Source organism: Tympanuchus pallidicinctus, unplaced genomic scaffold (genome assembly GCF_026119805.1).
Source record: "Tympanuchus pallidicinctus isolate F22 unplaced genomic scaffold, pur_lepc_1.0 scaffold1, whole genome shotgun sequence".
Taxonomy (NCBI): Eukaryota; Metazoa; Chordata; class Aves; order Galliformes; family Phasianidae; genus Tympanuchus; species Tympanuchus pallidicinctus.
The window spans coordinates 79207893-79223807 of record NW_026294618.1 but is presented as its reverse complement, the minus strand read 5'-3'; the positions used below and the strand labels follow the sequence as shown (position 1 = coordinate 79223807).

Below are 15915 nucleotides of genomic sequence, written 5' to 3'. Positions count from 1 at the left end.
AACCAGAGGCAGGATGAGAACCAGCTGACCTAGGATGGAGTGATGGATCACTTTTAGCTCTTTATTTCCTATAATCCAGCAATTTTATTTGTACCAACTTGAGCTAGGAGTCAGGAAATGCTTCCCTTCCTCAAGCATTATTGCATTTATTTTGGTTTTGGGATATTAACAAAAAGACAGTAGTCTCCTCTGTGTTTGATACTGTTAAACTCTGCATAAGGTTGGAGAACTTGAACAAAGTTCAGTGACATTCATACAACAAAGGATAGCATAGACTTCTGCCAGGCCTCTAATGTGCAGTAAGTAGATGTTACAATTACAGAAATGGAAAACATCCAAGACACTTGTAGAAAGCAGGCCCAGTTTAATTTTATCAAACTGATATAAAATGAAACTTAAATATACTGATGATATATATTAAAAGATAATTCTCCAGCTTACATGAAATTACTGATATATCATGTTGAAGAGGCTCTGTGCTGTCTTTGAAAATATGCAGAAAGAAAAAGACTGTCATCTCACACTTCCTGATATATGTGGACAGGAAAAGTCAGGATGAACTTCAGAGTCTGCTTCTTTCATGCAGTAAAACGAAGGGGTTGAGACAGCAGGCAACAAGCCAACCTGTAGGCACAAGGAGGGGTAGGACCAATTATTTAATACAGAACAGGGCATCCTGACTGGGGACCTTCATAAATCAAGCAGTGTGAAAGACAAGAAGGAGACATGAGGGAGATGCTCAGCTGGTGGGAAAGGGGTATGTTCCAGCACTGGGTGTCTACTCCACATCCTCCTAGTGCTTGGCACACAGGCACCTACCTACACTAAGCAAACATGCATCCAGTGAAGCCTGCCCATCGGAAGCTGGGGCCTGCAGACTTCACATTGCATCTGCAATCTGCATGCACAACCTTGAGCATATGGCACTGTACAGCACTCAGATTCATGATCCCATACTCTTTTTCAGCTGTTTTGATTCTGGGCATAATTATTCAGCTTAGCTGCCTGCCCTACCCAGTGCATGGCCTGCAGGCCTGTTTTCCACTGCCTTTTTTTTTTTTTTTTTTTTTTTTTTTTTCCTTTTTTTTTTTTTCCCTCCTTTTTTCTTTCCTGTTTTGTCCTGTAATCATTATTACTGAGTTTCCTTGTGGCCTTACCCTCAAATCAAACTGATGCCTATTCCCCCATAGAGTGCATGGGAGAGGAGGTGGTTCAGACACACAATAAAATAGAGAGGTCAAAGTTGCCTGACGTTTCTCACTAATTGTGGGTGCCAAAATGAAGGCACTTAAGCTTCTGTTTCCCAAAGCTGCTGGCAAGCTTTCAGTGTTTTATACACTCAGCATACAGCTCCCACTAACTTCCTTTCCAGGTGTGCGTGCTTAGCACTGCCACAAACACTGTCTGCACGAAAAACGTGGCATGTAGTGAGTGACAAACAAAGTCTGGGCTGAATGAACTCTGCCCAGAGAGGGAGGAGCACATCTGTTTCTCCAGCACAGCATCTCTCTGCCTCTCTTACAGGATGTTCCCTGCTGTAACATCATACTAATGGCATCGGGGCCACTCAACACAGGTAACCCACAACGGCTTCCTCCTCCTCAGTCAAATCAGGCAGTGGTTGTATCAAAATACAGTATGTGTTCATGTAACTAGAGTGCAGCAAAACGCCTCTGAAGTTCACAGCAGAGGCATTCCTCAAATTTCACATCTCCTAGGCAAGTGATCAACTCTGCAGCTTTAACATGAGGCACCACAACAAAACCAAAATCTTTTAGATAAGAACTGAACTAAATATCTTGTTGCATAGATTTATATTGATAAGCCATTTTGTCTGCCATGGAAAAGTTATTAGTTTCAGTCAAGTAATAAAGGTGTGCACTGCAGATCTGTCAGATTAGGAAAGCTGTTCTTTTCTTTGTAGACTAGCCACAGGTTGAAGAGAAAGAAGGTGAATAATCAATGAATATGAAGATGTTATGAAACTATGAAATAAACAAGAGAGTTTGGTTAAGCAGGTTATAATAACAAAAAGAATAGAATAGGATGCTTACCTGTGTTCTGAGCTTACTGCAAAACTCCAGAGGAGAGATCTCCAGAAAAGATCCTTTCCCACTGGTATTCAGCTCTTAAATGGGTCAGGAGAGGTGCAGCCAGGCTTCACCCCTTCCATCAGCACAGGTGAAGGCAATTCACCTGTGCTCTGTGGCTGACTCATTGCTCGCCTCAGATGATCAATCAAAGGTTCAGGCCGTGATTCAGCAGTTCCCATACAGAAGGGGAATGAGTAGGACATTCATTCTGGGTAGGATTTTCTCAGCTATTTGCATTCAACAGATGGATAGGAAGACTGAGGTCTTGTATATCCACTTCCAGGGTTGTGATAGAGTTTGGGACAGGCAGTTGCACACCATTTTGCCACTACATCTTCTCTCATTTCTTTAATTCTGTAGACTAAAGAAAATACATCAATTAATTAAAGTATTTGTAATAATCCAGTCTTCACCTCCATATAGTTCCATAAGTGATACAAAATAGGACTGGGTTAGCACCTCTTCCAGACAGATTAATTTTTTTATGTTTTCATAATGAGTTTGGCCACTTAATTTTGGTCATTGTATTAAAAATATCTGAAGAAAGGCCAATTGCTTATGAATTTAAACAGTGTTCTCTGTTCTTGGTGAGTTTGATGTGTGGTCATAGAAAATAAAAATTGCACTTGGTTTTGCTAAGTAGCTATTTGAAAGTGATAGAGGTCTTTCCTTCACTCTCTAGGCTGCATCCGTTTCAGAGTGCCTCAGAGACGTTACCTCATTAATTTTAATGAGAAGCCCAGACGTGAATCTGACACAACCATAAATTGTTCTTTTTGTGTGTGCGTGTACGTGTGTGTTTAAAAGAGCTCCCTGTGTTACCCTGTGAAGGACCTGCCTGTGTTGTGTGCTGACGTCCACTATTTATGCACATGTCATTCTAGCCTCACAACACAGTTCCCTTTTTATCCTTCAGCCACCCTTTGTGAATTACCTTCATGCTTCTCCCTGCAGTGTCTTCTGTGCAGATAGCTTATTCCATCTCTCAAACAGGAGCAAGAGGTTCTCCTACTCCAGACAGCCTCTAGATCAAAGCTGTAACATCACTCCAAAATACTCAGGCACACCTGTATGTTCTCTTCAGCCCTACCTTATGTCCTTGTTCAAGCTGCACATCCTCCAAGGAACCTCCTCAGACCCTCTTGAGTGGCATAAGCTGAAGACTGATCTCAGGATGTGCAGCTGAGCATGGGTGGCAGCCCTGCCAGCCTCAGGAAAGGAATAAGGGAGTTGAATGATGACTTCTTGCCCTCCTGTTTTCCATGTCTGACTGCCCAACCTGTTCTGTGGCTGACCCTTGAGAGGCAAGCCACCAATGGAAACTGTTGCCAAAGGTAAACCCCCTGCTCAGAATATCTGTTGTGGAAGAGATCTGGGTTTGTACATCCACCTATAGGAAGTCCTGGAAAAATAATGTCCTCAATACAGCCCATTCACCAGCTCCCATGAGATCAAATCCCAAGTGTCTGCTTTGGGCAGTGGGCATTGGCTGCTTAAGTGACATTGCCACAAGGTACAGCAACAATTTGTCCTTGTCGTATATAAGAAGCAAAATGAGCAGTGGAAGAACACTCACCACAATGTCTAAGCTCCTAAAATGCCTTCCTGCCATGTGCCTGCATTTCATAGGTGACCCATTTCCCCTTCCAGAAAGATCTTTGTTTCTTCCTATTGCATGACAGCCTCACTACTGCTTCCAGCTATGAGCCATTTTCAACCCTGCTCATCTCCTCACCAAATTCTAATTCTACTCAGATCATTTCAGGCTGTTGAAGAGGTGTTTGGTTTTTGCCCAGCTGGTGCCTATTTGCTCAGCAAATGCCCAAAATTTAGGTAAACTCTAACAACCTTCTCTGTCCTCGTCGGACTTAATTCTTACAAGTAGTTTGACGGTCATTAGGGTATTCCCATCAGCGAGAGTATTTATGTTGTTTTCAAACCCTCTCATAGTAGTTAGGGCCACCCACCAGCTCTTTAAAAAGAGATGCTGCATCTGTTCGGTGAACAAGTTATGCATCTGCATTGTAAACTTTGATTCAACCCAGATATGCATGTGCCTTGGGCTTCCTCTGCTCTCTATGTCCTGATTAGCATCTGCTCTTCTGCAAACATCCCATGTAGCTTGGCAACATGGACTCTTCCCGTCCTGTGTGACTGCGTATGACTGCACTGCCATTTTGTCTTGATTAACATAGAATCATATAATCAGAGAACAGTTTATATTGGAAAGGACCTTAGAGAAGGTTTAGTTGCAATCTCATTGCCATGGGCAGGAACACCTTCCACTAATCCAGGGTACTAAAAGCCCCGTTCAAATTGCTCTTGAACACTTCCAGGGATGAGGCATTCACATCTTCTCTGAGCAAAATGTTCCAGGGCCTCACCACCCTCATCATGAATAATTTCTTCCTTGTATCTGCTCTAAATCTATCCTCTTTCAGTTCAAAGTCATTACCTCTACTCCTATCACTGCCTACCCTTGTAAAACGTTTCTCTCCAGCTTTCTTGTAGGACCTCTGTAAGTACTGGAAGACCACTAATAAGGTCTGTCTGGAATCTTCTCCAGGCTGAAGGACGCCAACTCTCTCAGCCTGTCTTCAAAGGAGAGGTGCTCCCACCCTCTCATCATACTCACAATCTTCCTCTGGTTTCACTCCAGTAGGTCCATTTCCTTCTTCTGCAGGGGCTCAAAGCTGAATCCAGTATGTTAGGTGGGATCTCACAAGAGCAGAGTTGAAGAGGAGAATCACCACTTTTGGCCTGTCCTTCACTTCTTTTGATTCAGCACAGGATACAGTTGTTTTTCTCTGCTGAAATGCATATTACTGTCTCATAATTGAGCTTTTCATCAGCCAGCAACACCAAGTCCTTCTCCTAATGTCTGTTTGCAATCTGTTCTCTTCACAGTCTGTAATATAAGGGTAGAAAAGTTTCTGTTCATAATGACACTGTTTCAGAATTTGATGGTGTCTGTCTCACCTCAGTATCATAGGGCTACCTCTTCTTGAGCTTTATCATGTACATGTAAGTGGAAGCCTGAAGAACTTCTCTTTCTTAGAATGTTCCAAGTCCTTGTTCCCCCAACTATATGTTCATAAATGCACTTTGGTTTTGTATGTCTTTGCAAACTGCCAAAAGCTGCATACTTTTCATGATATGGAATACTTTTATTGAGAGCTTGTAACTAAATAGCCTTCATCAAGCACATTGATTTCTGTTGCAACTGCTTCCATGTTTATTGCAAATTAATCTGTCGTCTGCTTTCTGTTTACCCTGGCTCAGTTTTTGTGCCCTGGTATACTTGTGTGAGTAGATTCAGTACCCCTGGCTCACTCCTTAACACTTAACACTTCCAGGGGCTGGTTTTCTCTAGACTCCTAAGCCTCTGGCGTTACTTGCCAACTCAAGTCCACTTCCACCTTCCCTTATGGTTGGTCACCACAAATCACCCACTCTCCAGTTGATGCCAAACATCCAATAATAAGCAAGATTTAGTTTCATCCACCTAGCCCACCAAAATTTTGGATAGCATCTTCTGACAACTCTCTTGTAGAATTGTTTTCAGGATGTTACTGGAGGACTGGAGACTTAATCTCTATCAGGCTGGAATGGGCTGCAAATTTCTCACATCTGAGATAAAAACTTCTTACTTTCATTTCCTTGAAATAATTCCCATTTTTAGACAACTTCAAACTTAATGCAACCCAATTCTGATTCTTCACAAGTCTCCTTTGAAACCCAGGGACTGAGTCTAGGTTTAGCAGATTTGTTTCCTGCTGACACTGCACAAGAAAGATACTGCCAGGGTGTGGAAGATCAGTCTTTTTACCTGGCACTCAGTGCATAGCAGCATGCAGAGAGTAAACACTTTGTCCCATTCAGGCAGGTCACAGCCAAGGAGACAGTGGCAAAGCTTGTCCTTTAACATTTGTTCTTTCTCCAGTCTTGTTTTTCATGTTCTCCTTCCTCAATCCTTCTCTGCCCTCTCCCTTTCTTATTCTCACTTCTTCTAAAATAGTCTCTCTTCTTCCACCTTCAGCCTTGACTTTCTTTTTGTCTGACTGTGCAAAATCACCTCCCACCCAAGGAACTGCAATTCTCTACGGTTGGTGAGCTGCAAACAGGACTCTGTCAACAGAGCACTTGTGCTAGCAGTGCAAACCGTGTGAGCTCAGCCTGCTGCGTCAGAGGGAGGGAGCAACACTGCACAGAACACGGACCTCCTCCATGGCCAGGGTCAGCTGTTTGAGTTTCCATCCCTTGGGTGCAAGTGAATCTGCATTTAAGTGGGACATGTTCTCCAGTTCCTGCTTCTAAAAGTAGAACCCATTTAACTCAGCAGATTGCCCAGCTGGAACAGGCTATTTACAGCTATACCTGAAGCTCTGATAAGATAATGGTTATGTTGTAAATACCTATCCCATTATGCTGCCTTTGGTTAGTGCTTGCAGTCACACATGAACCAAATGGCTCCTCGTATTCAATAACATCTGAGGGCTCCTTCATGAAGCAAGCTGGAAGTCCCATAGGATTTTTAAAATTTGTTTATTTTACTAGAAATTTCCTGAGACCTGGTAAAATCATCTGACTGCAGGGTAAAAAGCAGGCGTTGCAGCTGGGTCTCAAGGCAGGGAGTCAGGGTGGGCCATTTTTCCACTTTGGTCATTTAATAGGTGTACATTTCATTAACTGAGATCGGATCTGACATTTATTGGAATTATTAGAGAATGGTGAAAGGGGTGAAATGGAAGAACTTATAATAAGGTAACCATCAGAAAACACATGTGCACATCTCAGAGCAAAAGAGGATTTGTTGTTCCTTTCTCCCTCTGTCCTCTTCCTTTCCCAAAAATATAGTCTGATTCCAAAGCAGAGAGAAGTGCTTCTACTTGGCCTCACCAAGGGTCTTCCCCGTTCTGTGTTGGTGATGGAAATGGTCAGCACTTGGGACCTCTGTCATGGCAAGAGGACAGAGTCTTCCAAGTGATCTGTGATGGGGAAGGGGCAGGGGAAAGACAATAATCTCCAGCTTGTATTTGAGGATGTTTGAATTTGAGGAACCCTTTCTCTTTCTCCTTTTCTGCACCACAGTCTCCACAGTTTACCAAGAAATATTTGCAGACCAGCGTTGTCTTGACATGGCAGGAGGCTGCTGAGGTGCTGCTTTCCACCAGCCTCCAGCATGGCTGCTCTCCCCTTGCCCAAAACACTTCATAGAAACTATCTCTTGAGTAGGTGTCCTTATGGGATTGCACACATAGTTACAGACCACACACAAGCTGCAGTCAGTGCTGGATGGTCCATTTGCTTCATGCTGTTCCTCTTGGAGAGAACGAGATCCCATTAAATGTGAAAGACATGCTCTGCTGTCTGCCCCAGTTTCCTGTTCACGTGAGGCAGCTCGTGCTAACCTTTGGGGCACCACGCAGAGCTCATCAGCATCTTGCCTGAGGTCATTAATAAGGCATTCTTCTTTTTCTATTTAATTGCTGGACCCATCCTTTCTTCTGTGCGTCACTGTGGTTACATTCACACAGGCACTCCCAACCTGAGGAGCTGGAAAAAAGCATCCCCTGAATCATGCCTGAAGCATAGCAGATGTGGTTGTCTCCCCATACGAAATCATAATCAAGTTCATATGTGTCACTTAAACCCACTATTGTGTCTGTGCATCAAATAATTGCTGCTTGACCCATTAGGTGAAACAGCTACAAAACAGAAAGATCTTCTGGCGCCAGAGCTAGGACCGCAGAAAGTCAGGAAAATTTTTTAAGTGCAACAAAGTCAGCAGCTGGGATATTGTTCCAGGGTTCAGGAGACGTTTGTCCTGCCCCAGGTTCAGCTTCTGGGCCTTCATTTTTGCTCCCAGTCCTTGTCCATCCTTTCCGAGATACAGCCTGACTCCCTCATTAAGAGCTCGTACAGTGTCTAGCGTAACGGGGCCTTGACCTGATGCAGCCCCGAGCCCTGCCTCCATAAATCAAGTGCAAGAATGGGATTACAGCACTGTCACCCGACAGTAATAACATGTGCTACAGGTCAGAGACACTGAAGGGCAAGCCTTGCTCATTAAGAAAGAGAAAAATATGGGATTTTTCACTTGACATTATCAGGCAAACATGTTCATTCATGTTTACAGAGTTATTGTAAGAGCTTCCTACGACAAAGATATCCTCTTATGGTGAAAGTGAAACCCTATCTAGCTGCTCAGCCTGCTCTAGGCTGACCTCCAAAACTGAACAAAGCCCCCAAGACTGAAAGAAAGCAGATTTGGGGCCCCGAGAAAAGTCTCCAGCAGTGCTAAGCTCTTTGGCTGGATGAAGCCTCTGTACTATGCCAAACCACCCAGCAGTTGTGTGTCTCTGGGATGAACCAGCACTCCTGGTAGAGCAAGAAACCAGCGCCCCTCTTATCTCTCTCATACCAGAAGAAGAGACTGGGGCCAGGGCCTGGTTTCATAGGCATTTCAGCCCCCACTCCTAAGTGGATTTGGCCTTTTCCCACTTGGCTCAAAATGTAGTTCATAGGCAGTGGCAAAGGCTGCAGCTTCTGTTGGCCTCCAAGGGATTCTGGTATTGAGTACCCAGCACAAAACCCAAAACGTCTCAGTTTGAAAAAAAAAAAAAAGATTTTCCACTGTAGGTTTCCTGCCTGACGTTTGCTTTTCTACAGAAGAGATTTTTGTTGAAGCAAAGCAGTATGTCTTCTCCCCTCCCTAACATTAGCAAGAACTGATGTTCTTCCTGGACTCAAAGGAAAACTTTAAATTATACTATTACTGGAGTCACAAAAAAATAAAGGACAAGGCAACCTGTTGTGTAGTTTGCAAGCCAGGGAGTTCTTAGGGTTACTCACATCTATACCTGTTGGGTACCTGGTGTTCTGGTGAAGCATCAGAATGGTGACAGCTCTGGATCAGGTATGAGTTCCCCAAAAAGAGGAAAGGTACAGCTAAAGCAGACTGACATCCTTTGAAAACTGAAGACTGAGCTCTTCACCTCTGAAATCTATGGAATATTTCCCAGTTTCATGTTGTGAACAGAGTGACTCAGTCTTGGTTTGGAGCTGGGTATATCTGGCCCTACTGCTGAGGGAAGACTGCTCCTTCCCTTCACTGACCTGCTTGAAAGGAGGATCAAGATTTCCCAGGGCTGTGAGCAGGGCAAAGGCTAAGGTGAAAGCAAAGTCTGCAGCTCCTGCTGAAAGAATTAGTGATGGTCTAGGGCAGCCAGAGTCCAGACTGGCCAGATCCACTCAACAGTCAGAGGCATGCTGTTTCATCTCTCTGCACTGTGGTTCCCTGGTTGTAAAAGAGAAAACTTTTCCCTACCTCGGAGCAAATCCCTTGGTTCTTGTCAAGTACTTAACTACCGCAGCAGTGAGGGCCATATAAATTATAATTACACTGAGTGCCTGGTGCTGCTGCCCGGAACTAGCACTTCATTCTTTAGTGCACAAAATTTCTTTTTGGTGGGGAAATTAGCTGCTGCTGCTGCAACCCTAATTAGGTTCCCTGTCTTGAATGACTCATTTCAGCATATAGAAATCAGTTTTCTTTGTCTCTAAAGGAAGCTTGAAATCATGTTTTGGAATTCAAACCAGGTTATATTTGCCCATAACATACAACCCCCAAAGTCTGGTTAGGACAGGGTGGGGAGCCGCGGGTGTTAAACTTAGAAATGGATTTAATTAACCTTTGCTGTTTATTGCTTGCTTCCAGAGTTCAGCCAGGTTAGGAAAAGAACAAGGAACGGGTCACCCAGTGTTTACACAGGGCTTTTGAAGAATGGCCCAGACACTTTTTCCCCCCTCCTTTCTTTAAACATTTCAAGTTTAAAGCTGTGGCTTAATTTTGGAACCACGGAAGGGGAATGTTGATTCAGAGAATGGTAAATACGTGGTGGTAGGAGGCAATATGATCTCCTCTCTGCTGCCTTTCCCATCAGGCTATCTCTCTGCTTCCTCAGCCTTCTGTCTAGTAGGAGAGCCACTACCTATGAAGTGTCCATCTCTGCCCTCCCTTCCACAAGGAGCATCTGTGCCCTGATCCTGTGGCTTACTGAGTCACATCAGCTCTTGGTTCAAAACATAGTTACTGTTGCACACTGTTGCAGAAGGAAAAGTTGTTTTTCAGGATTTGATGAGCCCGTCCAATGTTACTCAGCAGGAAGCCACTCAGTTTAAATAAGACATCAGGCTGGTATAACCATTGCAAGAAGCTCTGAAGCTTAGGAGTGACAAAGGAAGATCTGTGAAATTATTAAATCAGCAAATTATACCATGAGTAGGAAAAAAAGAGGCAGCAGCTCTTCAGCTATTGATTTTTACTTTGTTCCTGGTTACTTAGAAAGGAGAGGAGACACTGGGAAAAATAAGAATAACAAAATGAAACAAAAAGAAATTTAGCACATTTCAGAAAGTAGTGTTTTTTAGTTCAACAAGTGACTGATTCCCTCCTTAGTGACTTTACATTACAGGGGCTTCTCCAAAAGTAATTGCCTCCTGTGTTACTACGTTGGCCTGTGATGTCAGAGGTGTGTGTTAGTGGTACGGCCATAGAGGTTGAACCTTCCTGTCAATATTCCCTGACATTTTGTCACCATGTGACAGATGGCAGCAGAGGGGCAGTCTGACAGAACAGTGTCTGACATGGAAGTTTTTATGAAGCAAAGGCGTGTCACCAAATTCCTCCATGAGGGAAAATATGGTGCTCGTTGATGCTTGCTGAATGTTTATGGTGACCAAACAGTGAAAGTTGGACTGTGCAGGTAACATTTTCCTAGCAACGATGCTGTTGTATCAGCTGTGAAACAGTGGGTTATCTCTGCTGGTGCAGATTTTGATGAGTGCAGCACGTAGGCTCTCGTTCATCACCAGAGAAAGTGCAGATCTAATGATAGTGACTGTTGAAAAGTAATGTTTTGTACCTGAGAATGTGCTCTATCGAATAGTGTTATTGTGCTCTGTGTATCTGTTGTAGTTTCCATGGAAATAAATTGGTAGGTATTACTTTCAGAGTGACCTACTTAGATTGCTGAATGATATAAATTGATATCCATTGATTTTGGTGAAGTTACATTCATTTAAAGCAGCCAAGAAGCCTGTCATGTATAGTCACGAAACAAAGGAAGAAGAAAGGAACCAAGACTTTGTCACTTTGAAGGGTGGAGATCACATAGGACAAGGCGTTCACTCCAGTATTGATTGTGATAGCAGCGCCTGTCTCCAGTAACTCCAATAGCTTCCACTAGGAGTTTCAAAGACTATAGGAGAATAACTCAGACTGGGAACTCAGTAGACAGAAGCAATGTTGTAAAGAAAGAAGGAATCTCCCAACAGAAAAGAAATTGCTGTAGCAAATAGCAAGGAAAAGAGATCAAATATCTAAAATATCTAAAATATCAGGGCATCCATATAGCAGACTACCAGAGCTTAGTTCACTCTAACAATTAACCAGAAGATACCCCTTCATTTTGTAATGGACAAGCTGTACACTGGGCTGGAAGTAGAAAACAGAGGTTCCTCCAGTGGGATAGATGTGATGTTGTCTGCAGTCCTGCCTTACCTTTTAAATTTATGTTCACAGAAAGAAATGGAAGGAATGATAACCTGCGGGACAATCCTGAGTCATAAAACATTGATAATAATTGACTCAAAGAAAGAAAGAAGAGTTTTCTAGGAAAGCAAGCTAAATAAAACTGGATGGAAGGATGACTTAATGGCTACAAGACAACTGAGGAGACAGTAAGTGAACCTTTACTCCTTCCACAGAAACAGCAACAGGCATAGTTCATTTTCCTTTGTTGATCTGTAATGTAATGGAAGTTGAGATGGTCTTTCATTATGCTTTTGAACAGTGTCTAGGAGAGTGAAACCTCAGTCACAGCAAAGCACTTCTGGAATCCAAATGAAGATGGAGATGTCATGGAAACTTGGATCTAGATGATCCAAAGCATTCCTCCAGCCTTGCAGTGGAAGGCCGTGGAGATACTGCATGACAGCAAGTGGCAGTATTTGCAAAACAGAAGGGGATGCTTGCTCCTTTCTAATTATGGAGGAGAGCATGGTTGATTCAGCCTTAAATGGCCTCTGAAACATTCAAAGAGAAAATTTCCACTTGGACTGAAATATTGACTCAGTTGGTGGAAGCCAAATTCTTCAGCAGATTAGATGCACAGATAAAGTTTTTCAGATCTCCTTTGGCAGGGAAAGCCTGGGGCTGAACACCTTTGATATATTTATTGGACAGGTTCCAAAACATTTCACTATACAGATGCTACAAACCCTGTAAAAATTAAAGTGTCTGCTCAGGACATAATTGTCTGGGACAGAGCTGTCACTGAGTATCAGGAATTATTTCTGCACACACTTACTGTAAATTGTAAGCGGTAAAAGGTTTCAGTTGAACAAAATGAAGTTTTAGTTAAAAAAAAAAAAAAAGTAAAAGGCAAGGAAGGGAAAGTGAAAGGAAAGGGAAAGGAAAGGGACAGAGAAAGGGAAAGGGAGGGGAAAGGGAATGGGAATGGGAATGGGAATGGGAATGGGAATGGGAATGGGAAAGGGAATGGGAATGGGAATGGGAATGGGAATGGGAATGGGGATGGGAATGGGAATTGGAACGGGAATGGGAAAAGGAAAGGGAAAGGAAAAGGAAAGGGAAAGGGAAGAGGAAAAGAGCAAGCAATCTCTTATTTTTAACAGATATTGACACTAAAATTGTTAATGTAATGTTCTGGCTTTCAGAAATATTTTATCCATAATTCATAATGAGATTTTCACAACCTATAGCTTCCCAGACAAAACCAAGGCAGAGTGACAACAAGAAAAGTTTACTCACTTGTAGTACGTAATGATATTAATCCAAGTTGCATATTTTTTGACTTGTTAAGCATAACAAAGTTCTTCATGGATGCCACAGGTAGAGACTCACGAATATAATCAGTCTCCAATTTCATGAATCTCCAACTTCACTGAACTTGTTGCATGACTGAGCAGAGGCCTGAAGTGCGCACAGAGAGAGCGGAAGTAAGAGAACGAGTGTTTGCACTGCTGAAGAAAACAATGCTAGGTCTTGCACGTGATTGTCTTGATTTGCCCAAGCATCTCATGGGTGATAAATAAGGCAGACAGCAGTTTCCTCTGAATCTAGAAGAACACTTTGTGAGCCTAGAGCTGATGGCCCAGGACATGATTAAATCATGACAGACATGCTGCTGAGATTAAATGCACTACTGATGATGGGAACAAGCAGGAACAGCTCATGCAAACACAGTAAAGCATTGTGTGCTGTATCTCCTGAGACAAACAGAATCTTCCAAAAATGAAACAGAGCAAGAATCAATGCACACAACAACTGAAAATTTGTGTATACACTTACTTCCTCTATGTTTACATGTTTCTGGGATGAAAGAAGTAGGAGGATGACATGGAAGAGGAGGAAGTATCAGAGAATCACAGAATCGCAGAATGGCCTGGGTTGGAAGGGACATCAATGAGTACACAGTTGTGTCTGACTATTTCTGCATTCATTTGCAGTCAGGGTTTGGCTTGCCCTCTGACGCAGACCAGCCAAGCTACTCTGAAACCCAAGCCAACAAACCAGGTTTTCTGCTGGTATAAGTTGGCATTGGTCAACTGACTACAGCAAGTCTTGGATGACGTTTACTGGGATTGTCCCACTGAAGTCACTAGGCCACTGATCCAGCCTTGGCTCCAGAGAAGGGTGACAGAAGTTAAGATTTTGGCCCTCTCTCATGCATCTTACAGAAGATTAGGAAGGGAGAGACTTCTCCAAAAGACCAGTGAGGTACACTGACAGTAGAGGGAAAGGGAAAGGAAGGCAGCATCAGCCTAAGCCAGCAGTGGAACAGGCAAGGAGGAGATTTCTTTGGAGGCTGATTGGGCAGCTGCCCTGAGGGAAAAGGCAGGCACAGAGGGAGCAGCTGCAGTGGGTGAGAAGGCAGAGTGCCCAGGAAGCGGGGCCAAGGGCAGAAGGGAACAGGACCCAGCAGCAGAGCAACTGGTGGAGAGGCACCCGCTGTCCTCTGACACATTCATGGTGTAACAGCAGCAGCTACTCACGGGACCTTTCTCACCCCATCACTGTGCTTCTTCAGCAAATTTTTTGCTGTGCTGAGTATTGAAAAATCATCTTTAAAAAGAGAAAAGTGACATGCTTTCACTAGAGGTGGTCTCACCTAATGCTGAAGTAGTCTAATAATTATTATTAAAAGCATGTTATCAGATACTTGTAACTGTCACACTAACGATATGGCTGGCAAATCCCTATGCTGGGTGTCTGCCTCAAGCTAATTTATTTTATTCATTTTTGGTTTTTGCATTTCTCCTCAAGTGGTGCGGCTATTTCTGACAACAAGAAGAAAAATGCATTGTTTCCTTCGTCATGAAGCCGCCTTACTGTTGTGTGACTCCTGTGCTTAAGAGCTGGCACCCAAATGAAGGTCTGCCTTCCTCTCAAGAATGTGCTTTTGGCAGCTTCCTTAAAACTGCACCTGCATGGCCAGCTCATAAGCCTCAGAAAAGTCAGCGTTAGCATTCTGTGAGCAGAAGAAGCAGGCCAAGCACTGTATTCCATGAAGGATTCCAGGACATCCCTCCTGGCTCTGTGTCTTGTCTTGCAGGAGGTGGAGGTACACCCATGTGCCCCCTCACAAGGACATGAGGGCATTGGGACCAACTGCTGCTGCCACCATTGCCATTTGCTGTGGTCTCCAGCTCAAAGAGACCTGGACCTATTCTGTCTTCTGGGGCAGAAAGGTAAATGGAGATACAAATGGAAGGAGTTGGAGGCTAAGAGTGAGAAAAAAGTATGGGGCGTCATTCAGAGCTGAGAGGTGGGTGTGGGTGAGAGAAAGAGGCAAGACGAGAAGGGGAGCACCATGGTGCATGGGATGCATCACTCAAGACCACAGTGACAGAAAGAGGTGCATTCAAGACACTGAAAGTCATTTGTTGCAATTCCCCTAAAACCCTATGCACACGGGGAACTGTACAAAAGATACATTATGACTGCACAGTGGAGTGAGGAAATGCTAGTCTGGAGGCTTGCCATACAACATTAATTCCCCCTTCTTGTGCCTGTGCATTATAGTACAGCCCTTAAAGACATGATCACGTAGCTTTGTTGGATTTTTCCACAGGACCCCTGACTCCTTGACTGCCAAGCTGGGGGTGTGTAGCAAATGAGTGAGGGAATTGGAGGTGAAGAAGAGATTATCTGCTCATTAATGCAGCTGAACGCTGCCTAGCCCTGCTCCTACGGCTGTCACTTAAGCATTTTCACAGTTGGCCAATAGCTCCTGCTGTGTTTGCCAGGCTACAGACACCTGGGGTCAGACTGGCAAAAGTACCAAGTGATCTGCATTGCAAGCAAAGTACCTTCAGAGTAACATTATGGGAGTCTCTAGCTCTAGAGGTTCAAGAATCCTGGGCATTCCCAGCAGAAACCCTGGCAGAAGTTCCCTATAGCACAATCCCTCTCATTCCCTGATTCCCTCTCCAATTTGGGTGTCTTCAGCATCAAAGCTCACTAACAAGGGCGTTCTAGAGGCTGCTCAGTTTTTCTTCTCTCATCTGAACTTCATGTCTTGCCCAAGGATGTTCTCAAGTGCTCTTATTTATTCTCTGAACTTTTCCCATCATTAGACTTTCTCGTCCACACACCATTCTCCACACTCCCTCCCAGTCCTCTCAACAATTTTCTTTTTCTTGTCCTTTTCTCACAGTAATTGCTCAGCTCTTACATTTGCCAAAAGCAATTGTTTTTGTTATATATCTGCAATTTTGTCTTTCACAACAGTAA

The 15915-nt window shown here is 43.6% G+C and overlaps 1 long non-coding RNA gene across 2 annotated transcripts; it reads right to left on the bottom strand.

Moving 5' to 3' along the window:
• Positions 1–290: 290 nt before the first annotated feature.
• On the bottom strand, positions 291–13274 carry LOC128082984 (uncharacterized). Of its 2 annotated transcripts, none has more exons than XR_008207915.1 (4): positions 12931–13274; positions 4729–7649; positions 2055–2454; positions 291–624 (listed from the first exon to the last, which is right to left on the bottom strand). It is a non-coding gene; the product is annotated as an uncharacterized LOC128082984 (long non-coding RNA). The 2 variants fall into 2 exon arrangements; XR_008207916.1 differs by having other exon boundaries at positions 4729–4985; positions 12914–13256.
• Between the last annotated feature and the right edge of the window lie 2641 nt (positions 13275–15915).